The 24529-nt window shown below is 41.9% G+C and overlaps 1 protein-coding gene across 2 annotated transcripts in view; it reads right to left on the bottom strand.

The window, feature by feature from the left end:
• Positions 1-22540, bottom strand: part of LOC137374426 (transcription regulator protein BACH1-like) — a 98321-nt gene extending 75781 nt beyond the window's left edge. For both annotated transcript variants that reach the window (XM_068040515.1, XM_068040514.1), the window contains exon 1: positions 22404-22540. The gene's annotated coding sequence lies outside the window, so the exon portion shown is untranslated. The remainder of the gene's footprint in view (positions 1-22403) is intronic.
• Between the last annotated feature and the right edge of the window lie 1989 nt (positions 22541-24529).

The following is a 24529-nucleotide window of genomic DNA, read 5'->3' as shown; positions in this document are numbered from 1 at the left end:
AGCCACAGGGGATTCCTGCACTGACTGCCTGCCCCTTCTAGCGGTCACCCATCTATCTGCCTGCACCTTGGGTGTAACCATTTCTCTAAAACTCCTGTCTATGACACTTTCTGCCACTTGCATGCTCCTAAGTGCATCCAGTTGCCGCTCCAACCGATCCATGCGGTCTGTGAGGAGCTGCAACTGGGTACACTTCCTGCAGACGTAGTCATCCGGAACGCTGGAAGTGTCACGGACCTCCCACATCTCACAGGTGAAGCACTTCACCCCTCTAACTGACATTTCTAGCACTAATTAATAAATTAATTTAAAATAAACACTTATTAAATCCTTACTAAATTGTTATAATTAACTATATGGTCCCTAGTGCTAGATTCCTACTACAAATATTAAATGCTAAGTAAATACAGTAATATCCTCCCTCTGGTTTAGTTACTCTACTTAGTTAGTTAATTAGGGTTTTAATCAATTTTTATCAATGTTTTATTTTCAAATTCAGTAAAAAAAATTCCCTACCAGCCAATCAGGTCACAGCTTTCCTGTGACATCACTTTCAGTTTTTTTACCAGAGGTAAGTTTTTTTATACTTACCGGTCTGGAACTCCGCACTCCGAGTCTTCTCCCAGTCAGCTGTGCTCTTTGGAAGCTCTCGGCTCCCCTCACTCTGAGGAGGGGTAGGAAATAAAGGAGCTCCTTGCTCCCTCCTTACCGAACTTCCTCAGTTACCAAACTTCCACTATAGTACTCTAATGCAACCCAATTCAGCTCTCCAGTGCAAACAAAGTCAGCACAGTAAGATGACTCACTTTTATACTGACTGACTCTAGCCCCCTGAAAACTGGTTTAAGCCAGTTATCTAATTAACAAGGTGCAGCTGCAAGCAGAGCCTGAGTGAACCCTGTTTAAAGCTAGTCTGAAAAACCAAACAAGGTTTAAAGAAGAATACTGCGCAAAAACGAAAAGCAAGACTACCTACAATCAAGGACTCTACATCTAGCTCAAAGCACAGTTAAAAAAAACCCTCTTCAGAGATTGCCTCAAACCTCTCCACTACGTTTCTTCTGCTCTTTTCTGTCTCTATTTGCATGTGCATATTGCGTATGCACGATAGTGTGGGGCGCAGCGTGTATCCACAGGCGTTAACTGAATTAGAGTTTAAGTTTTATTTTTAATAAGTTTAAAGAAGAAAAGTGAAATTTATGAAAACCTGGAGTGCTTATTTATTTGCCTTATAATTGGAAAGCCGTGAGCAAGGATTCACCAAGGGAGAGCTCAAAACACAGTGCATTTAAAACATAAACCCTGTTACAATAAGACCAGGTTAAGGCTAAAAGGGACCCCTAGACACCTTTCTCACCTGGTCGTAACAATGTAGTGTATTTGAATTTCCAAAATGCTTTGCACAAGGGGCTACATAAAAGGTTACTACACAAGATAAGAGCTCATGGCTTTGGGGCTAATATATGAACATGAATAAAGGATTGGTTAGATAACAGGAAGCAGAGAGTCGGGATAAATTGGCCATTTTCAGGTTGGCAAACCTTATCCACTGGGGTGCACAGGGATCAGTGCTGGGTCACAACTAGTTACAGTTTATATTAACGACTTGGATAAAGGACCAAGTGTATAGTGGCCCAGTTTGCTGACGAAGCAAAGGTAGTTGGGAAAGCAAGTTATGAGGACGATGCAAAGAGTCTGCAGAGGGATATAGATAGGATAAGTGAATGGACAAAAATCTGGCAGATGGAGTATAATGTGGGAAGAACAGAAAAGCCAATTGTTTGAATTAATAGAGACTACAGAATGCTTTGGTACAGAAGGATCTGGGTGCCCTTGTACATGAAACACAAAAGTTAGCATGCAGGTACAGCAAGTAATTTGGAAGGTAAATGGAATGTTGGCCGTTATTGCAAAGGAGATGGAGTATAAAAGTAGGGAAATCTTGCTACAACTGTACAGGATGTTGGCGAGACTACACCTGGAGTACTGCATACAGTTCTGGTCTCTCTACTTAAGGAGGGATATACCTGCATTTGAAGCAGTTCAGAGAAGGTTCACCAGGCTGATTCCTGGAATGAAGGTGTTGTCTCATGAGGAAAGGTTGGGCCTATACTCAATGGAGTTTGGAAGAATGAGAGGTGATCTTATTGAAACAAGAAAGATTCTGAGGGGACTTTACAGGGTAGATGTGGAGATGATGTTTCCCCTTGTGGGACAATATAGAACTAGGGGGGCAGAGTTTCAAAATAAGTGGTCTCCCTTTTAAGACAGAAATGAGGAGAAATCTCTTCCTTCAGAGGGTTGTTAATCTTTGGAATTCTCTTCCCCAGACAGCAGTGGAGGCTGGGTCATGAATATATTCAAGATTTAGTTCGATAGATTTTTGATCTACAAGGGAGTCAAGTGTTATGGAGAGGAGCAGGCAAGAAAGTGGAGTTGAGGCCATGATCAGATCAGCCATGATCTTACTGAATGGTGGTGCAGGCTTGAGGGGCTGAACTCCTTATGTTGCCTACCCCACTCAATGTTTCAATATCAAGGTTTCTAACAGTAGTTGTAACAGAGTACTATTTAAGATCCCAATAAAATAATTATAAACTGTAAATTTCAGATAAAATGGACATATCCAGACAGGTTAAATCAAAAACTTGATCATAATTTTGTACTCAACAAGCTCAGAGGAATGAAAATTTGAAAGATTATTTTTATATCCTGTGCTATGTGGAATGCATCTTTCCAACATCATTATACCAACAATTCTGAACACAGGAGGCCACCAGCCCATGGTGTGTGGCTGCTGGATGTTTAAAAAAATTCTAATTTTTTTTAAAGTTGTCCTTTCTAAACATTATTAAAAATCAAAATTATAGCAGTCACAAATTATTTCTCAGACATTAAGTGGTTTGTATCACATTTAGATTTGTGCGAACCAAAACTATGACTACAGTGTTTGTCGTAACATTACCCTTAATAACTAGAGGCAGTAGTGTTTCCAGCTATTACAAAAAATGATGATCCCTGCACTTGGAGTCATAGAGTTATACAGCACAGAAAACAGGCCCTTCGGCCCATCGTGTCTGTGCCGGCCATCAAGCACCTAACTATTCTAATCCTATTTTCCAGCACTTGGCCCGTAGCCTTGTATGCTATGGCGTTTCAAGTGCTTATCCAAGTACTTTTTAAATGTTGTGAGGGTTCCTGCCTCTATCACCTCTTCAGGCAGTGCGTTCCAGATTCCAAACACCCTCTGAGTGAAAGTTTTTTTCCTCAAATCCCCTCTAAACCACCTGCCCCTTACCTTAAATCTATGCCCCCTGGTTATTGACCCCTCCGCCAAGGGAAAAGGTTTCTTCCTATCTAACCTATCAATGCCCCTCATAATCTTGTATACCTCAATCATATCTCCCCTCAGCCTTCTCTGCTCTAAAGGAAAACCATCCAGGCAACATCCTGGTGAATCTCCTCTGTACCCTCTCCAGTGCAATCACATTCTTCCTATAGTGTGGTGCCCAGAACTGTACACAGTACTCCAGCTGTGGCCTAACTAGCATTTTATACAGCTCCACCATAGCCTCCCTGCTCTTATATTCTCTCCCTCGGCTAATAAAGGCAAGTATCCCATATGCCTTCCTAACCACCTTATCTACCTGTGCTGCTGCCTTCAGTGATCTATGGACAAGTATACCAAGGTCCCTCTGACCCTCAATACCTCAGAGGGTCCTACCATTCCCTTGCCTTGTTAGTCCTCCCAAAATGCATTACCTCACACTTCTCAGGATTAAATTCCATTTGCCACTGCTCCACCCATCTTAACAGCCCACCTATATTGTCCTGTAATCGAAGGCTTTCCTCCTCATTATTTAGGACACCACCAATTTTCGTGTCATTCGCGAACTTACTGATCATACCTCCTATATTCACGTCTAAATCATTAATGTACACTACAAACAGCAAGGGTCCCAGCAGTACACTACTGGTCACAGGCTTCCACTTGCAAAAACAACTCTCTACCATTACCCTCTGCCTCCTGCCACTAAGCCAATTTTGGATCCAAATTGCCCTGGATCCCATGGGCTCTTACCTTCTTAACCAATCTCCCATGTGGGACCTTATCAAAACTTCGGCACTCAACACAGCCCCAGACCTGTTACTACAAGATAAAAAACTCCATAATTCTGTTTACACTTTAATATTGCAGCCGAATTACTTTTAAGTGTTTATAATTTCTTTGATGCCTTCGATCACATTTGCAAAAATCTGCTTCCTTAATCTACAGCCAAACTTCATGTATTGTAATGGTATTGTTTCATTTTTTGCGATAATGCTTGATATATTTTTCCAGCTAAATAGTGATAATACTTCTCATTACTATGAACTCAACAGCACTTAAAAACAATCATCCATTGCTGCCACCAGATTGTACAGTTTGAGAAATGGCAGATTATTTCCTAGTTGTATACTGTATACACACACGGAACTAAAGATTTATATGTAGTTTTTAAAAATGCAACTTAATCTAATCATATGTAGCACGGGCAGGTCAATACCAACAGCTGTATATTGTCTATTAATTTGTTACAGGTTACCATCATCAGCAAATTTAGCAACCATACCTTCGGTCCCTTCATTGAAGTCATTTATACAAACTGTAAAAAGTTGAGGCCCCAGCACAGATCCCTGTGGCACAACACTCGTTACATCTTGCCAACCAGAAAATGACCCATTTATGCCTACTCTGTTTCCGGTTAGCTAATCAATCTTCTGTCCATGCCAATATGTTACCCCCTACACCATGAGCTTTGATTTTCTGCAATAACCTTTGATGTGGCACCTTATCAAATGCCTTCTGCAAATCTAAGTACAATACATCCACCAGTTCCCCTTTATCCACAGCACATACAACTCCCTCAAAGAATTCCAACAAATTGGTTAAACATGATTTCCCTTTCACAAAACCATGTTGACTCTGCCTGATTACCTTCAATTTTCCTAAATGCCCTTCTAGAACATCTTTAATAATAGCTTCTAACATTTTCCCTAAGACAGATGTTAAGCTAACTGGCCTGTAGTTTCCTGCCTTCTGTCTCCCTCCCTTTTTGAATAAAGGAGTTACATTCACTATTTTCCAATCTAACAGAACAGTCCAAGAATCTAGGGAATTTTGGAAAATTAAAACTAATGCATCAACTATCTCACTAGCCACTTCTTTTAACACCAAAGGATAAAGACCATCAGGATCCAGGGACTTGTCAGCCCACAGCTCCAACAATTTGTTCAGTACCACTTCCCTGGTGATTGTAGTTTTGAGTTCCTCACTCCCTTCCATTTCCTGACTTACAGCGAATACTGGGATGTTACTTTTATCCTGAATAGTGAAGACCGATGCAAAATATCTGTTAAATTCATCTGCCATCTCCTTTTTATCCATAATAAATCCCCAAACTCATTTTTTATAGAACCAAAGCTCACTTTAACTTTTTTTAAAAATACTTACTATCTGTCTTTATATTTCTGTTTCAACTTCAGGCCATATTTCCCTCCCACTACCTCAGTTATTTACATATTCTATAACTCTTTATGATTATTCATGTCATCCAGTGTAAAGATAACTTTAGCCGCCCTAACCATTTCCTATTTTTTCCTTTAAGCAAATCACAGGTCAGTTTACCAATGCACGCTCTTACGCATTTTTCCTTCCCTCTTTGTTCAGGTCCTGTTTAAATGCTTATTTAAATTCTGTATTTTTCAACTTTAATGAAAGTTTACAACTAAAACGTTATCTTGTCTGTTCCCTTCACAGCTGCTGGCTATCTTGTTGTGTATTTCCAATATTTTGTGCTTTGGTTGAACATATTAACTGTATCAGGTAAAATCTGTTTAGCCAAATACCTGAAATACTATAAAAGGTGTTGGTGAACCAACTGAGGAACCAGACAAACCTGTAACAACCAAACCTACTGGCGAGATCCTGAAAGACAGGCAGTTGTTGTCTCAAAATTCAGTGAGAGAGATAGTTATAATTGAAGAAGAACCAAAGCTTCTTCAAAGAAACTGATCTCCCCTTCAAAAGAAGTGAGGCACAAATCTGCGTAGTATCCCTTGAATATACTCTGTTCAACTGCATTCCTACATCACAGTAGTGAGACAGAACTCCATTACATGAGATGTCAGTCATGGCGCACTGGGTAGCACACTTGAGACTTGATTGAGGGATAAATATAACCCTGAATATTTGGGAAGGCGAATAATTGGAGCGTATAGCAAAGGTTCCACTGGATATTTAAACAAAGTGCAAGATGACAAAAATCCAACATGAATATATTTTATTCTCATCTACTTAAAATGGATCACCAAAGCAGCTAACATGATGGTAAAAACAGTTCACAATTAAGTATTTACAGTATGGAAAATTGTTTTCTGGCTTTTTTTTTTTTAAAAAGTTTTGTGCAGCTTTTAAAACCAAATTATGAAACAGTCTAATCCTGCCATATCCAGTTGACATATTTGAATTCTATTTACAATGGAAATTTGCAGTTGGGCTTGTCTCTTCAGTTCATTCCCGCCTCCCATACCCAGTTCAAAGGAGCAACCCCACATACAATATTGGAATTTTCTGAAACACTGAGCTGGAATTTGTGCAGGCAGTGAGGCGCGGGCCAAAAAGACTGGGGGGAGGGGTTACCCTACCTCAGCCTTTGAACCCACCTGGCGCAATCCTCCAGTGCAGGGATCTCCATCCCTTTAAAGATGGGGATCCCATCTCCAAGAACTGCCAGCCAAACACAGGGCCAGCAGCTCAGCAATATTGGCAGCACCACCAGGAGCCTCAGACCCAGGCCTATCACTGGAGACCCAGACCTCAGTTAAGTGAGGCAGGGTCGCCAGGGCTAGTCTGGAAAGCCCCAGCGAGGCGGGGGTGGGGGGCAAGAAGTCCAGGGAGATGAAGGTGCCCAAAAGGTGGAGGTTTTTCCAGCAGGGGTCCTCCATGGGTCAAAGATTGCCTACGGAGGACCCCATCTTATAAGGCGCCCTCCCTGCATTGCAGAGGCACACCCATGCACCCCCCCACCCCCAAGCCAGCGGTGAGGCAGCAGGCCCCTAATTGGCCATTATAGGTAATTTAAGGGCCTCAATTGCCCTCTGGGCAGGAAACCCATCGTCAACCTTACCCGGTCCCAGCAACACAAAAGAAATGGGCCCTCTACACCCCCCTACTCCCACCTGACCTACAACCCCACCTCGGGGGAGGGGTGGGGGTGGGGGGGGTCATAAATTCAAGCCCATTATGTTTTCTCTATTGCTTTAATAATACTGAAAGCTTGTGGTGCCAACAGAAGTGGGACACTCTAATAAGAACAGTGAAGGACCCAATAAGAGAAGTGAATTTGAGTCAGAAATTGTCAAAATTGTTCAAAATTAGGATTGCCAAGTTTCGGGGTGGACAGAAAGGAGGTGGGATAAATTATAAACTAAATTCACTTCTGAAAAAACAGGACAGCATCTCTCAAGACACAAATTTAAGCTATTCTATTTTTGATTAGTCTGAACAGGTTTTTTGCACTGTATTATGCATTTCCACATGTTTCTGTTTGCTCATATCCCAGATTATATAGGCACAGAACCAGCAATTAAAGTGATAACTTCAATTCAGGAAAGCACTTCAATTGTACACCGCCAATTTTCTCTCACTGCATGAATGCTATTCATCCAAAGTATGAAGACTCCAATAACACAAATCATATCACTTCAAACAAGAACAATTTGAACAGAAATTGATCCAAATGAACCAACAGTCAGGACTGATCATACAGTGGGGACTGGGAGGCCAGGGCAGGGTGGCAGAGAAATGGGGGGAGGGGAAAAGGGGTAGAACAAAAAGGAGAGGAAGCAAAGCTGTCAATTAGATTAAATACGATTCCAAAAATCTCAACTTCTCGGGTAAGAATCCAAATTCCTAACACTTAGGAAAGTCCCAAAAACTCTTTAGAAAATTTCACCTCATCTTCCTGCAGTCAATTAACCAAGTAGCAGTGAAAAATGGGATCCTGCCTTTTCGACCAAATATAACACTATAAATCACACATAAATGCTTTAGACTGAGTGATCGACTAAGTTACTTTGAATATTGCTGAAACTGATTAGATCTAATTCAATATGTAATGTATTTGCCTACAAAGCAAAATATTCATCTGTCATACTGCAATTACAGCAATTCAGTGCAATTCGAACAGACCTAAAAAAAAAACCTCAATATTAGGCCTATGAATCAATGTACAGCAGAACATTCTAAAGACAAGCACAAATTCAATACTGGAGAGTAAGATGTCGGACATATTGCAGTAATCAACTTAATATTCTGAAGAAGCAATACAAGTTACTTTTCCGAGGAATGAAGTGGTGCATGGTGTAAAGGAAGTACACAATGACAATGTGCTTGGGACATAAAAACTGAGATGGCTCCATTACATACATCACTGCAGAAACAGAGGCAGGATTTTCCTGTAGCAGTGAGAAAAATGGGAAATCTCGTTTTTCCCCTTCATTGTTACCTTCCACCAACAAAATGGCTTTGGATTTCATTGAATCAGAAATTTACACCACAGGAGGCAGCCATTCAACCTATTGTGGCCGTGCAGACAGACAAGTAACCATCCAGCCTTCCCCTCAAATCCCCTCTAAAACTCCTACATCTTAGCCTAAATCTATGACCCCTGGTTATGGACCCCTCAACCCACGGGAATAGGGCCTTCCTACCCAGTCTACCTAGACCCCTCAATTTTATATACATCAATTAGGTCTCCCCTCAGTCTCCTCTGTTCTATGAAAACACCCCTAGCCTATCCAATCTTCTCATAACTAAAATTTTCCAGTCCAGGCAACATCCTCATGAATTTCCTCTGTACCCTCTCTCGTGCAATCACATCTTTCCTGTAGTGCGGTGACCCGAACTGCACACAGTACTCCAGCTGTGGCCCAACTAGTGTTTTATAGAGTTCCAGCATAACCTCCCTGGCTCTTATATTCTAGCCCTGCTTGACCACCTTATCTACCTGTACAGCGACCTTTGAGGATCTGTGGGCATGCATTCCCAGGTCCCTCTGTTCCTCTACACTTCTCAGTATCCTACCATTTATTTTGTATTCCCTTGCCTCGTTAGTCTTCCCCAAATGCAATACCTCACACTTCTCCGAACTGAACAATTAAAAGTAAAATTAACATATGCCTGAAGAATGGACATTATAAAATACACACAAACATGAGAAGCCTTCATAACACAGAAAAACAATACAAAATTCGAAGCCTGTCAGATACCATTTTGAGATATCAATGTTCACAATCTAGACAATACATAGTATGTGGCACTCTATTCAATTCTAATGATAACTGAGCTGAAGTAGGTAATGATTACTCTGATTGCCAGTCTTACTGATAACTATCCTCTTGAACAGCTGCATCATCTTCCAGAGTATTCAATATTTTTGTATTATGGAAGTTTACTGCACAGGACTGCCGATGTTAATACTTAATGCAATTTGTCAGTCTGACAACAGTTCAGATGCATGTTCTGACATGCATTTATACATTTAGTATACCAGAAACAAATTACTGCATTATAAAACAAATCAGCACCAACTACACTGAACATTAACTACTGCATCAAAAAAAGTCATTGCAAATCTCAAGATAAATACAGATGTGGCATCCATTCTACTCATGTTAACATTCATCCAAAGCAAACGTTACAGTCCCTCCCACATTGTTTCCCCTAATTATAAATTGACTGAACATAAGGTTTTTTACCTCTGTAACACTATCTAGAAGATAATGGCAGATTTTGCCACTTTTGAATGAGGAAGCTAATCCCAGCATCTGTCTTAAATTGTCCTTCACCACTTTTAGCTATACTCCTTTGTTGTCACACTTCGGCTTAACTTGAACTAATTTTCCAGATTTACCTTATCTGTATAATTTAACATCTTCTATATCACAATAAAGGTCCTCTGCAAAGCTAAACAGCTCCACTTCATGCACTCTTTGCACTAATTCAATTCTTGGTATGAGGGAATCAGCACCATCTCCATGACTTCAATGTTTCCTTGCTAAGCCACAAATGAACAGTGTTCAATGTGCAATATTCTGACCAGGTCACTGCAGAGATTTTAATCATGACATACTTGGATTTATAACCTAATGACCTAGCAATATAATTCAGTATTCCACTTTGTTGCTGCTCCAGAGTGAAGGCAAATCTACTATCACTCCCAGTAGATACACTGTGGAACAGCAATGAACAAAGTGAATGGAATGCCAAATTATATTGCTATGAGAATATTGCATGAGTCGCAGAAAACTAGTATGCAGGTGCAGCAGGTAATAAGGAAGGCAAATGGAATTTTGGCATTTATTGCTAAAGGAAGAGAGTATAAAAGTAGGGAAGTGTTGCTACAACTGCACAAGGCATTAGTGAGACTGCACCTGGAGTATTGCGTACAGTTTTGGTCCCCTTACTTGAGGAGGGATGTAGTTGCATTGGAGGCAGTTCACAGGAGGTTCACTAGATTGATTCCAGAGATGAGGAATTTGTCTTATGAAGGGAGATTGAGTAGTTTAGGCCTTTACTCTCCAGAGTTGAGAAGAATGAGAGGAGATATAATTGAGGTATGCAAGATGATTAAGGGGAATGACAAAGTAGACGTAGAGAGGATGTTTCCTCTTGTGGGGCAATCTAGAACGAGAGGTCATAGTTTTAGGATAAGGGGTAGCAGATTTAAAACAGAGAAGAGAAATTACTTTTCTCAAAGGGTCGTGAGTCTGTGGAATTCACTACCCCAGAGTGCGGTGGATGCCAGGACATTGATTAAATTTAAAGCAGGAGTTAGACAGATTTTTAATTAGTAATGGGTTGAAGGGTTATGGAGAACGGGCAGGAAAATGGAGTTGAGGCTGAGATGAGATCAGCCATGATCATATTGAATGGCGGAGCAGGCTCGAGGGGCTGAATTGCCTACTCCTGCTCCTAGTTCTTATGTTCTTATGAGAATTGAATAGCAGTCAACATAAAAGGGAACCCAAAAATCCTCTACTGGCATGTAAATGGTAAGCGAGTAGTGAGAGGGAGAGTGGGACAAAGAGGGTAATATATGCTTAGAGACACAGGGCAAGGTAATATACTTAATGAGTACTTTGTATCAGTTTTTACTGAGGAAGATGATGCTGACAAAATATTGGTAGAAGCGGAGAGAGTAGAAGCAATGGATAGGGTAAAAATTGAAAGGGAGCTGGTACTGGAAAGGCTGGCTATGCTTAGTGTAGATCACCTGGTCCAGATGGCTTGCATCCCAGGTTGCTAAAGGAAGTGGGAGTGGAGATAGCAGAAGGGCTTGCCATAATCTTCCAATCTTCACTAGATATGGGGGAGGTGCCAGAGGACTGGAGAGTGGAAAATTGAACACCCTTATTCAAGAAAAAGTGCAAGGTCAGTTCTAGCAACTACAGGCGAGTTAGTTTAACATCAGTGGTGGGTACGGTTTTTAGGAACAATAATCAGGAAAAAAAAACAAGCACTTGGAGACGTCCAAGTTAATTAAGGATAGCCAGCACAGATTTGTAAAAAGCAGATCTTCCCTGACTAGTTTAATTGATTTTTTTGATGAAGTAACTGAGAAGTTTGAAGAAGGAAATGAGGCGGATGTTGTTTACATGGATTTTTTAAAGGTGTTTGATAAAGTACCACATAAAAGGCTGGTTAACAAAATTGAGAGAAGGGTCAGTGTCCAATTGGGTGAAAAAAACTGGTTTAAGGACAGAACACAGCAAGTCGGGTAAATGGTTGTTTTTCAGACTGGAGGATGGAAGAGGGTGGTGTTCCCCAAGGGTCAGTGCTAGGACCACTGTGTATTAATGCCTGGGATATTGGAATACAAAATCAAATTTCAAAATTTGGCAATGATACCAAACTTGGAGGAGTGGCAAGCAGTGAGGATGATATGAACCACCTGCAACAGGACATAGATAAGCTAGCAGAACGAGCAGACAAATGGCAGATGGAATGTAATAGAGACAAGTGTGAGGTGATGCATTTTGGCAAAAGGGATAGAGTGAGGCAATATATACTTCATGGCACAGTTCTCAAGAGTGTGTAGGAACAGAGGGACCAGAGATGCATGTGCATCAATCTTTTAAGGTGGTAGGACATATTGAAAAGAGTCTTTAGCAAAGCATATGGGATCTTGGGCATAGAGTACAAAACAGGGAAATTATGCTGAACCTTCATAAAGCTCTGGTTAGGTCCCAACTAGAGTATTGCGTCCAGTTCTGGTCACCACACTTTAGGAAGGATGTGAGGGTCCTCGAGAGGGTGCAGAGAAGATTTACCAGAACGGCTCCAGGGATGGGGAATTTTAGTTACAAAGTTAGGTTGGAAAAGCTAGGGTTGTTCTCCCTGAAGCAAAGGAGTTTGAGGGGAGATTTGCTAGAGGTGTACAAGATTATGACAGGCTTAGTTAAAGTTAGACCAGGAAAAGCTGTTCCCATTAACAAGGACTAGGTTTTGGGCAAAAGACGTAGGGGGAAATGTGAAGAGGAGCTTTTTTAAGCAGCAAGTGATAATGACTTGGAACTCACTGCCCATAAGGGTTGTGGAAGCAGAGACAATGATTTCAAAAGGAAACTGGATGAGCACTTGAAGGAAATAAAATTACAGGCTACAGGAATAGATTGGGTGAGTGGGAATGACTGGATTACTCTGTGGAAAACCAGCATGGCTCGATGGGCCGAATGGCCTCCTCCCATGCCATAAAATGACTATGACCAATGGAGTACTCAGACACACAAAGTCATCCAAATATTACTGAAACAATGAACAGTTTGAATACTAATCCACACTATATTACAAAATACTGCACATATTTGGGCTGAAGCATCAGGACGAAGTGCACTGAACTTTTCACTTGTACAAATCGCACAGGATTTACCGTGCCGGATGATCCTGAAGTCAACCTATCTTTCATTTTCAAGGCAAGCTCCCATGATGGATCAAGAACGGTGCTGGGACCTTGTCGTGGAACAGGGTGGGAGAAATTGGCACAGGCTATACACAATAATTAGAAGGATGGGGCTACATGTCAGGGAAAATTCTTATTCCCTTTTCCGACAATTTTATTCTCCTGCGGCTTTATCTAAAGAAATTCCACTTGTGAGCAAGTCCAGAACTAGGGGCTATAATTATAAGATAGTCACTAAGAAATCCAATCGGGAATTCAGGATAAACTTCTTTACCTAAAAAGAGTGCGAGATTGTGGAGCTTGCTACCATAAGGTGTAATTGAGACAAATAGCATAAATACATTTAAGGGTAAGTTGTAGAAACATGGAGAAAGAAATAGGATATGTTGATGGGGTTAGATGAAGGAGGGTGGCAGGATGCGGTAGATCCGGATGGGCCAAATGGCCTGTTCCTGTATTGTAAACACCATGTATTATTTTGCAAAATTCAGGACTTCATAGCAAAAGCAAAACATGATTCTGGGTACTGCCTGTGTGGAGTTTGCAAGTTCTCCCTGTGTCTGCGTGGGTTTCCTCCGGGTGCTCCGGTTTCCTCCCACATGCCAAAGACTTGCAGGTTGATAGGTAAATTGGCCCTAGTATAGGTAGGTGGTAGGGAAATATAGGGACAGGTGGGGATGTGGTAGGAATATGGAATTAGTGTAGGATTAGTATAAATGGGTGGTTGATGGTCGGCACAGACTCGGTGGGCCGAAGGGCCTGTTTCAGTGCTGTATCCCTAAATAAAAATAAAAATAAAATAAATGACTCCCTTGTCCCGTTGAAGTTCATACTAGCAATGTCATCCTTTAATTCTCCTCTTGGGCTCTCTGGGTGCATGAATGGGCTCGGTCAGGCATTCAACATCCTGGGTCCCTCCCCTCTAATCAAGTTGTACAGGCATTTCAGTGGGATCAATACCCCCCTGGCTCCCCTCATCTCTTTCCCTGACACTCTGGCACCTCCATTACCGAGTCACTCAGCCTTTACTTTAGGATTTTTACCCTCCTCTCACCCCATGGTCAGTCTCTCCTCTTCACTCCTTTACCTCGCATTCACTGTCTCCATTCTCTTATTCTGCAGTCCATCCCACTCCCTTGTCCCGATCCCAGTCTTTCCTACCTCTACCCAGTCGGATCTCAAAAACTTTCTGAAAGCTTAAAAGAACATTTAAATTGAAATCAAGGCCAATTCCCAAACTCAGAGCTAGTATTAGTCTTGTCCCCTTTCGCATTAAGTTCACAGGCATAAACACAAATCATCTCACACATTGCAATACAAGCTATTTTAACATGTGTCTTGAAGCAAATATTCTAACATGCGTTGCTCTTCAGCCAGTGTGGCAGTGGAAAAGCAGGCTGTAACCATAGTCAAAGAATCTCACGTGGCTCACACCTAAACGGCCTGCTGGGAAAAAAAGTGGGGATCAGGTGATATAGATCTATGTCCAATTTTCCAAATCCAGCCCTTCCCAATTCATTCCACATTGATATCGCCAGTCATGCAGAAACTTAGCACTCCTATAATGTGTAATGCCAGTATTGTAAAACCTTTGATACACTCGAACAAAATACTGCGCATAAGCTGTTTAATTGTGACCATCTGCCAAAGTGGGTCACTGCAGATATAACTATTTATATAAAAAGGTAATGTTATTATACTTGATCAGAAATCAAGACCTAGACAGTAATAATGAATTTGAAACGATTAACTTACTACGCTTTACCATGTCAATCGCTGTCAAAAGAAAAATGAAAGCTATTAGCAATCATTGGCAAATCGAAATAACAATGCAGAGAGAGATGCTTTCGCAATCTTCATTGCCCAGTTAATTATAAAATTGCCAAGAGTAACACAGTACAGTTGGATCCACGAGCATTCCAACAATCCTCCACATTTAGTTTCAGATCCCAATAAAAAGTCAGCGAGCAATTCCAACAAACAGGCAGGAGGAAAAGCAAAAGAATACCTGAGGGCACATTGTACACCTTCCAACGGATGTTTTCACTGCAGTGCTAGTAGAGAATTAATAGAAGGCATTTGCTTGCTTTGCAAATGATGCACATTTTGGGGGACCTCAATGGGAGACAAAGCCTTCACAAAAAAAGAGTTTTTATTCACATCATCTGGACATTCATGAGACCATCCAAAATATGATTGAGTCATGAACACCTTGCTCAAAATGGACTCAGGATACGGTCGTTTTGGCTCTACCAGCAAGTGTCCCCAGACACTTGCTCCTTGAATGTATTTACCTCCAAGAACTGTGATCAGATGGTTCTTTCAGGTCGTCTGCCGAGGCTCTGACTAGTGACCCAGTGAGAACAGATTATGCATTCCTTCAAACTGGAACAGAAAAAGTTCCTTAATTCATGGACCACTTTTCTGGAGAACTCCCAGAAAATATCCTGAAATAAGCTGTTACATGTATATGAGGTGATTCAAAACAAAAACTTGAGCAGATACTCCAAAGCTCCCAGGGTTCTGATAAACTATGTCTTCATTCTTTACACCAGTAAATTTCTTCACTATATGGACAGGGCATATTCTTCAATGAAATGCAAAAGAAAAAAATCTCCACTGTTTCTTTTAAAAAAAATAACTACAGCATAACATTTAATTTCAAATTATGCAGTTCTACAACAGCAGAGAGCCATATGTCAGTGTCTGCCTTGACATCAGCAAAACAAAACACTCCAGTGAACTCCACCCATATGTAAAACAGAGTTAGTGGTTCATTGCAAATATACCATTAATTGCAAGGTTCAGGCAGCACTGATAGGCTACGCCATCTAAACCCTTGACCTGTTAGTGCTTGGATGTTTATCCAAGGAATGATTAAGATGTATTCTATTTACTTTAATAAAACTTATATACTTTTGGTGCAGCATCATGCTATCAAAACATTAATTCTTCTGGTCATATTGGTGAATTTAGATATGCAGACAGTATTGGTAGACATAAGGCAGCAAATATGGGAGTACCAAATGTTAATACTCCAATCTTAAAATAAAAACACTGGGTCTTCCAAAAAAAAAATTGGACATTCCGTATTAGGTACTTCAAAAAAAAGCTTGGGAGTGCATCATATTGTGGATTCAAATGATGATGAAAACTGCATATCAGAATCCTTCCACCCATATAGCTTCCTTATAATATACAGAAGCTGTGATATTCCTCTAGGTTGTCATCCTTCCATCTACACACCAAACAATCCATTTCAGTGCACCTTTGCTGATGGCTGTGAAGGCCAATCCTGGACAGGCAGGTTCTGCCACAACTGCTGCATGTGAAGCTGCCAAGTGATGCTTTGAGTTATTGTTTTTGACCTTGGCGCCTGTTACTAAGCTTCTGTAGCAACTGATCACCATGGCAGTGCACACCAGTCCACAGGATATGTCGCCATTTCCCTCTTTCGTCAGCTAACGACTCCCAGGTGTAATAGTTGATATTTAGGGATTTCATGTCATGCTTACAAGCATCCTTGAAGCTGGCCCCGGCAACCTCACCATACAGAAGGTTCTTGGGTATGTGACCGTCTTCCATCCTATGGACATGTCCGATTCGCCTAAGCCGCCTCGGTTTGATTAACGTCAACACACTTGGGAGCTCTGCCTTTGCAAGGACTGCCACATTTGTGATTTTTGTCCTGCCAGGATATACCCATAATGTGCCACAGATAGCGAAGATGGAAATTATTGAGCTTCTTTCCTAGTAGACACAACCCTGTTTAACTCCATTTTTCACTCCAAAGCTGTCGGAAGTGGAGCCATCAAACTTTACAGTGCAGTGCATATCGTCACGGAAGGAGCGAATGAGACTGAGGAGCTTCGGTAAACAGCCAATTTTTCCCAAAATCTTGTAGAGCCCTGCTCTGCTGACTGTGTCGAATGCCTTAGTGAGATCTCTGTTCCCTACACTTCATTTGTAGCTGGCAGAAGGAGAAGATCATGTTCACAGTAGATCTGCCAGCACTGTATTTCCCTAGATCTACCAATAAACCCCCAGCATATCACACTGTGAACTCATCACCGGAATCTTCCACATATTATCCGTCGGAACAAAATATAACCACAGGTTAAATATAGTGCACTGAAAATTATCGTCCAGTTGGTTCAGAGACAGTGCAATATGAAGGGGTGAATAACAAAGAAGAATTGGACATTACTGATCACCACTTCTCACAACAATTCACATAATTATTGATTGTTCCCTGACAAAGCCATGACCTATATGAATTTATGTGGTTTCATTTGCTAACAATCAGCAGTGTTCTGTTGTAATTATCAGATTGGAGGCACTATACCTCTAATCGCAATCTGTTGTTTCAACAAGAGAAGACAGAATTTGCAAAAATTCTCATTTTGAAACAAAAGAATACAATTAGAGGTACAATATTTGTAATCTGTTTATAACAGAGCCTGATTTCACACAACAAAACATGGAAATGACAGCAACAACAATAGAATCTAATGTTCAGAGTTACTTGATCAGACCTGAAGATGACAAAACAGCACTTGAAGTTTGAGTTCTGATGCGCTGTTTCTCCCCTCCCCAACTTGCTCCATCTACCCAATCCCCCATGCACACTCACCAAACTCCTGGTTGCAGAAACAACCAGAAGATAGAGATTTTTAGAAGAGAAAAAGAGGGAAAGGGAAAGTGAAAAAGAGCAACAGTTCAGCAAGTCGGAGGTTTCACCCACTTCTACTCTGAAGTTTGACTGACTTGCCCACTGCAGTTTAAAGGTAGAGGTGATGATTACAATAGGTTGGCTACAGTTATGCACCAGGACCGGAAACATTGTTAGTGCAATCGGAGTATTTTTAAGCCTCAGAGATTGACTATGCTGTTTAAAATCCATGGGCTTTGGATGTAGCAATGAATGGGTGCAAGTATGATAAACAAGCGTTAACCTGTCCAATCTGATTATCTACTGTTCTAAGGAAAAATGCTTCTAACTAAACGTTCAGAGGAAAGAATGGACAAAAAAAAAAGACATGACAAAGAAGAAACTAAGTATTCTTACATTAATGCTCGAGGATCTAAAACAACCCTACATTATTACAAACAAATGCTTAATGGAAAATGTGATTTAACAGGAGCACGACACCTGCTAAACAGTTATATATATATTTATATATTTAACTATCGAATTCAAACACATGCTGAAAATTAGTCGGACAAGAATGACTAATGAGACTAATGAGAGGTACCTGAATTGGTACAAGAGTAACGGCATGTAACTCACCTCGTGACTCCCCGATGCCAGTCCACCATCTACAAGGCACAAGTCAGGTGTGTGATGGAATACTCTCCACTTGCCTGGATGGATGCAGCTCCAACAACACTCAAGAAGCTCGACACCATCCAGAACAAAGCAGCCCGCTTGATTGGCACCCCATCCACAAACATTCACTCCCTCCAGCACCGATGCACAGTGGCAGCAGTGTGTACAAGATGCAATGCACCATGGCTGCTTCGACAGCACCTTCCAAACCCGCGACCTCTACCACCTAGAAGGACAAGGGCAGCAGATGCATGGGAACACCACCATCAGCAAGTTCCCCTCCAAGCCACACACCATCCTAACTTGGAACTAGATCACTGTTCCTTCACTGTTGCTGAGTCAAAATCCTGGAACTCCCTTCCTAACAGCACAGTCGATGTACCTACAGCCCCAGGGCTGCAGCCATTCAAGAAGGCAGCTCACGACCATCTTCTCAAGGGCAATTCGGGATGGGCAATAAATGCTGGCTTAGCCAGCGATGCCCACAGCCCCTGAACGAATTTTTTAAAAAGTGAAGAGGTGGAAGAATGACATGATGCAAGGTTATTTGGAGTCTCACAGCAAATCATTGGTGTTGCTGAAGTATGTGAAATAGATGGCAATGATCAAGCAATCGGCAAGGATGAATATGGCTGAATGATACAATGAAATGAGGTACAACTTCAGGGGTAAATTCAATCTACATGCAGAGTTTGAAAAACAGTGCACACATTTTCAAACACCTTACAATATTGTGGATTGAGAGAAGAGAGTGGACACTGCATTAGTGGGAGTTGCGGTAAGTTTGTGGTAAGTTTGCATTTCAACAATTAATAGCTAAAGAACCACTGGATACAAAATTGACTTTAAAATAATGACTGTATCAGCACAGTTTCCTGCTCCTGCCCCAAACTGGAAAACTATCAACTTTGCTTCCAATTTCCACCCTTCTCTCACCTTTACGTGATCTATCTCTGACACTTCCCGTCCCTTCCTCAACTTCTCTATCTCCATCTCTGGGGATAGGCTGTCCATTAACATTCATTATAAGCCCAATGACTGCCACAGCTACTTCGACTACACTTCTTCACACCCTGCCTCTTGTAAAGACTCCATTCCATTCTCCCAGTTTCTCCGTCTGACGCATCTGCTCTGATGATGCAACCTTCCACAACAGCACCTCTGATGTCTTCCTTTTTCGTCAACCGGGGATCCCCCCCCCCCACCCCAACTGTGGTTGACAGGGCTTCAACCGTGCCCAGCCCATTTCCTGCACTTCTGCCCTCATGCCTTCCCCTCCCTCCCAGTACTGACAGGGTTCCCCTTGTCCTCACTTTCCAACCCATCAGACTCCACATCCAGAGGATCAACCTCCGCCATTTGCACCACCTCCAGCATGATGCCACCGCCGAATGCATCTTCCCCTCCCCTGTCAGCATTCTGAAAGGATTGTTCCTTCCGCGACACCCTGGTCCATTCCTACATTAGCCCCGACATCTCGTCCCTTTCCCAGGGCGCCTTCCCGTGTAATTGTAAGAGGTGTAATGCCTGCCCTTTACCTCCTCTCTACTCACTATCCTGGGCCCCAACACTCCTTTCAGGTGAAGCAGTGATTTATTTGTACTTCTTTCAATTTAGTTCACAGTATTCGCTGCTCACAATGCGGTCTCCCCTACATTAGGGAGACCAAACGCAGGTTGGGAGAACGCTTTGCTGAATACCTCTGCTCAGTCTGAAAGAATGACCCCGAGCTTCCAGTTGCTTGCCATTTCAACACTCCCCTTGCTCTTTTACCAACATTTCTGTCTTTGGCCTGCTCCAGTGAACATCAACGCAAGCTCAAGGAGCAGCTCTTGATCTTTCTATTAGGCACTCTACAGCCTTACAGACTGAACATTGAGTTCAATAACTTCCGAGCCCGACTGGCCTTTTTAAAAATATTTTATTTTTTTAACCGTGTGCCTGCTTCTCATGTCGTCAGAGCTGCTCATTATTCCACTATTAACACTCTCTGGAATAACGCTTTCTCTTTCATAAGTATTAACACACGCTTTGCCTTTGTCCCAGGACAGCTTTGTTACTTAATCGCCCTCTGCCCTATCAACACCTTCCCCTTTGTTCCCTCCCCACTCCCCTCCCCTTCACTTGCTTAAAACCTAATTCTTTTCTACCCTTTGCAAGTTCTGATGAAAGGTCACAGGCCTGAAATGTTAACTTTGCTTCTCTCTCCACAGATGCTGCCAGACCTGCTGAGTATTCCCAGCACTTTTTGTTTTATTTTAAATAATGGTAGTCAAAATGGGAACTTCTTAGGCTAGAAAGAGGTTAAAAAGATGGATACTCAAACATTGGATTCAAGCCTCTTGCTATTTAATATTTATCTTGGAATGGTGGGGGGAGGGGGGAAATGGGAAGCAGGTTAACGGAAGCAAATTTCCAAGCGTGCAGATGATTTCAAAGAAGGAGGTGGGAAAATAATGAGCAATACTATAGCCAGTTTCAAAAATTTATATCTTTCATATGAACAGATGTAATTTAAATTTAAAATTTAGTGCAAAATAATTATTGGAGTAAGAAATTGAAAAATCTGTTCAGTGGAACAGTAGTATTGTGTAGTGATTCAGAAAAAAATACAGGGTGTTAAAGTGTATAAATAAAATCATCAGCACAGCAGTTAACTGAACTAACTGAAAAGATTAGGTTACATTGTCAATAAATACTCCATCTAGAGTAGTGTATTCTGATCACCTAACCATAGGCATTGATACAAGCAACAAAGTTCATTCCATACATTAGGAGTTTAAGCTACAAGGAACGGTCAAAGAAGTTGGATTTCTTTTCATTTCATTAAGAGACCGCAGTGATCTAACTGAAATTTTCAGGATTAAGGAGAAAACTAATAAAGTTGATGATTCATTATGGTGAATGGCTCAAGTATGAGGCCACTTTAGAAGAAAGTTAGACAGATTTTTTTTACCCAAAAGTTAGTGAGAGTTATGGAATAAGAGGGAAATGGTTGATCTGTCCAAAATGGATTTGCTTGATGATTCAAATGACTATATGTTGCTTCTTTATAAACATATTGAGCAGCTAACATGGCATTAGTGAACTGCTTGACCTCCTGCCATTAATGATATCTATTATTTCCCTCCTGCATGTGTTATATGCTTCACTGTAACATACTGCAGACTGTAACATGCACCTGAACTACTGCAACAGATGATAGGACCTCAATTCAATGTTGCATTCCAAGGGCACCATTCATCTTAAGTACTACACTGGAGTGTCAACCTACACTGTGTATGGAACAGGGCTTGAATCTACAATTTGCTCACTCACAGGCGAGACGACCAACTGAATGGAAAATGCTTGAATCATTTTATGAAACATAAATGATTTCTGTATGCAGAATCTTAAACAGCAAATAAACGCTGTGTTCAGATACAAAGGATAAATGATGAGTAACCTTCACACAGTCCATTTCAGTTGCAAAAGAATACTGTATATTAAAAGCCCTCACTTCTTCAAGTGGTTCTTGTTTGTAACTATAGGTACTGCGTGCGATTATTAACGACTGATCGGCAGCACAGTAATATTAAAAGCTGAGTCTGGAACTAAGTCTAATTGCACCTTGCCACATAGGAACATGGTTTGCTAAACAGACATCTTCCATAAAGTCAGAACACGATGCACATTTTTCCAAGAGACTCAACGTTGGAGCTCCTGACAAGGAAGTTAAAATGAAATTCAGGAAGTTCAACATCGCGAGAGACCCGAACATCTACGTTTCACAGCACACAGAAAACAAACTTCTGGTGAGTTCGGGTGAAAAGTCTCGCTCCGGGGATTTGTTATCCAGATGCTGCTCAGCCAGTGGTGACAGGGTCGGACCAGACAGGGCTGACACATCCCAGGCTCAATCCAAGCGCCCGACCCACGGTGGCGCTCACTGGGTCCGAGCCACTTCCCCGCCTGCGGAGCGGACCAGCCCACTCCCGATCCCACTCCCGAACCCACTCCCGAACCCGATCCCACTCCCACTCCCGAACCCGATCCCAAACCCGCTCCAACAGGCCCCCCGCCACTCTCACCTCATACACATGCCGACAGAAAGACACTGCGCTATCTCCCGTTCTCTCTCAGCCAAGGCTGTTTACTCACGGCCGCTCCGGCTCTATTTTCTTCCCTTTTTTCCCACACAAGCTCAATCCGTGAACGCCTACCCCCTCACGTGACCACTCCAAATACGGCAGGGGGCGGGGAGACTAGAGACACGCCCCCTCCCCGCCGCCGCCGTCTCGCCCAATGGACACACTTCCCGGCCCCGAGACGCTCTCATTGGTCAGCGGCATTGACAGTCACACAATGAGCTGCACTCAGGATTGATTGAGACGCGCGCGATGATGTCATCGCATAACTGACTCTCAGCCGAAGTTGGGGGGGGGGGGGGTGGTGTGGAAGCGGTATATAGAGACGTGCATTTATGTAGCGCCCTTCAAGATCTCAGGTCGTCCCAAAGCGTTTTACAGCCAATGGAGTACATCTGAAGAAAATAAGAGAAGCGTTTGAAGAGACTGGCATAAAGGAGGATCCCAAAGACTTCTACAGGCATATTAAGACTAGAAGAGTGGCAAAAGGAGGAGTGGGGCTGATTCGGGACCAAAAAGAGGATTTATGCATGGAGGCAGGAGGCATAGCTGAGGTATTAAATGAATACCTAGGTCATGGTGAAAGAGGAGGTAATTAATGCACTAGAAGGATTTAAAACTGATAACGAGGAGGTATATATGGTATAGGCTGTTTGTACTTAAAAGTTGATAAGGTACCAGGACCAGTTGAGATGCATCCAAGGATACTGAGGGAAGTGAGAGTGGAAGTTGTGGAGGCACTGGTCATAATTTTTCAATCTTCATTAGATTCAGGGGTGGTGCTAGAGGAATGGAGAATTACAAAGCGTGTAAAGATAAGCCCAGCAACTACAGGCCAGTCAGTCAGTTTAACTTCGGTGGTGGGGAAACTTGTAGAAACAATTTCGGGCAAAATTAATAGTCACTTGGACTATTAAGGAAATGCTGGTTAATTAAGGAAAGCCAGCACAGATTTGTAAAGAGAAAATAGTGTTTATCCAATTTGCTGGAGTTTTTTGAAGGGGTAACCGAGAAGCCTGATGAGATTAGTGCTGTGATATGGTGCACATGGACTTCCAAAAGATATTTGGTAAATTGTTGCACAACAGACTTGTGAGCAAAGTTATAGCTCATGGAACAAAAGGGACAGTAGCAACATGGATACAAAATTGGCTTTGTGATATGAAACAGAGAGTAGTAGCTAATGGATGTTTTTCAGACTGGAAGAAGATTTGTAGTGGAGTTCCCCAGGGGTCAGTGTTGGCACCCTTGCTCTTCCTGATATAAATTACCTAGACCTTGGTGTACAGGGCACAGTTTCAAAATTTGCAGATGAAACGAAACTTGGAAGCATTGTGAACTATGACGAGGATAGTGTAGAACTCCAAAAGGATACAGACAAGTTGATAGAATGGGCAGACAAGTGGCAGATGAAGTTAAGTGCGGAGAAGTGTGAAGTGATGCATTTTGATAGGAAGAACAGGGAGAGACAATATAAAAATAAAGGGTACAACTCTAAAAGGGGTGCAGGAGCAGAGGGACCTGGGTGTATATGTGCATAAGTCATTGAAGGTGACAGGACAGGTTGAGAGTGGTTAATAAAGAAAGGAGTATCCTGGTCTTTATTAATAGGGGTATAGAGTACAAGAGCAAGGAGTTTATGTTCAACTTGTATAAAACACTGGTTTGGTGTCAACTGGAGTATTGTGTCCAGTTTTGGGCACCGCACTTGAGGAAAGATGTGAAGGCATTGGAAAGAATGCAGAAAAGATTCACGAGAATAGTTACAGGGATGAGAAACTTCATTTATGAAAAAGATTGGAGAAGTTGGGACTGTTTTCCTTGGAAAAGGGAAGGCTAAGAGGAGATTTGATAGATGTATTCAAAATCTTGAAGGGTCTAGATAGAGTAGATAGGGAAAAACTGTTCCCACTCATGAAAGGATCAAAAATGAGAGGACACAGATTTAAGGTAATTGGCAAAAGTAGCAATAGCGACATGGGGAAAACCTTTTTCACGCAGCAAGTGGTTAGGATCTGGAATGCACTGCTAGAGAGTGTATTAGAGGCAGGTTCAATCGAGGCATTGAA

The sequence above is a fragment of the Heterodontus francisci genome, chromosome 10, assembly GCF_036365525.1.
Source record: "Heterodontus francisci isolate sHetFra1 chromosome 10, sHetFra1.hap1, whole genome shotgun sequence".
Taxonomy (NCBI): domain Eukaryota; kingdom Metazoa; phylum Chordata; class Chondrichthyes; order Heterodontiformes; family Heterodontidae; genus Heterodontus; species Heterodontus francisci.
This window is presented reverse-complemented; position numbering and strand designations above follow the sequence as displayed.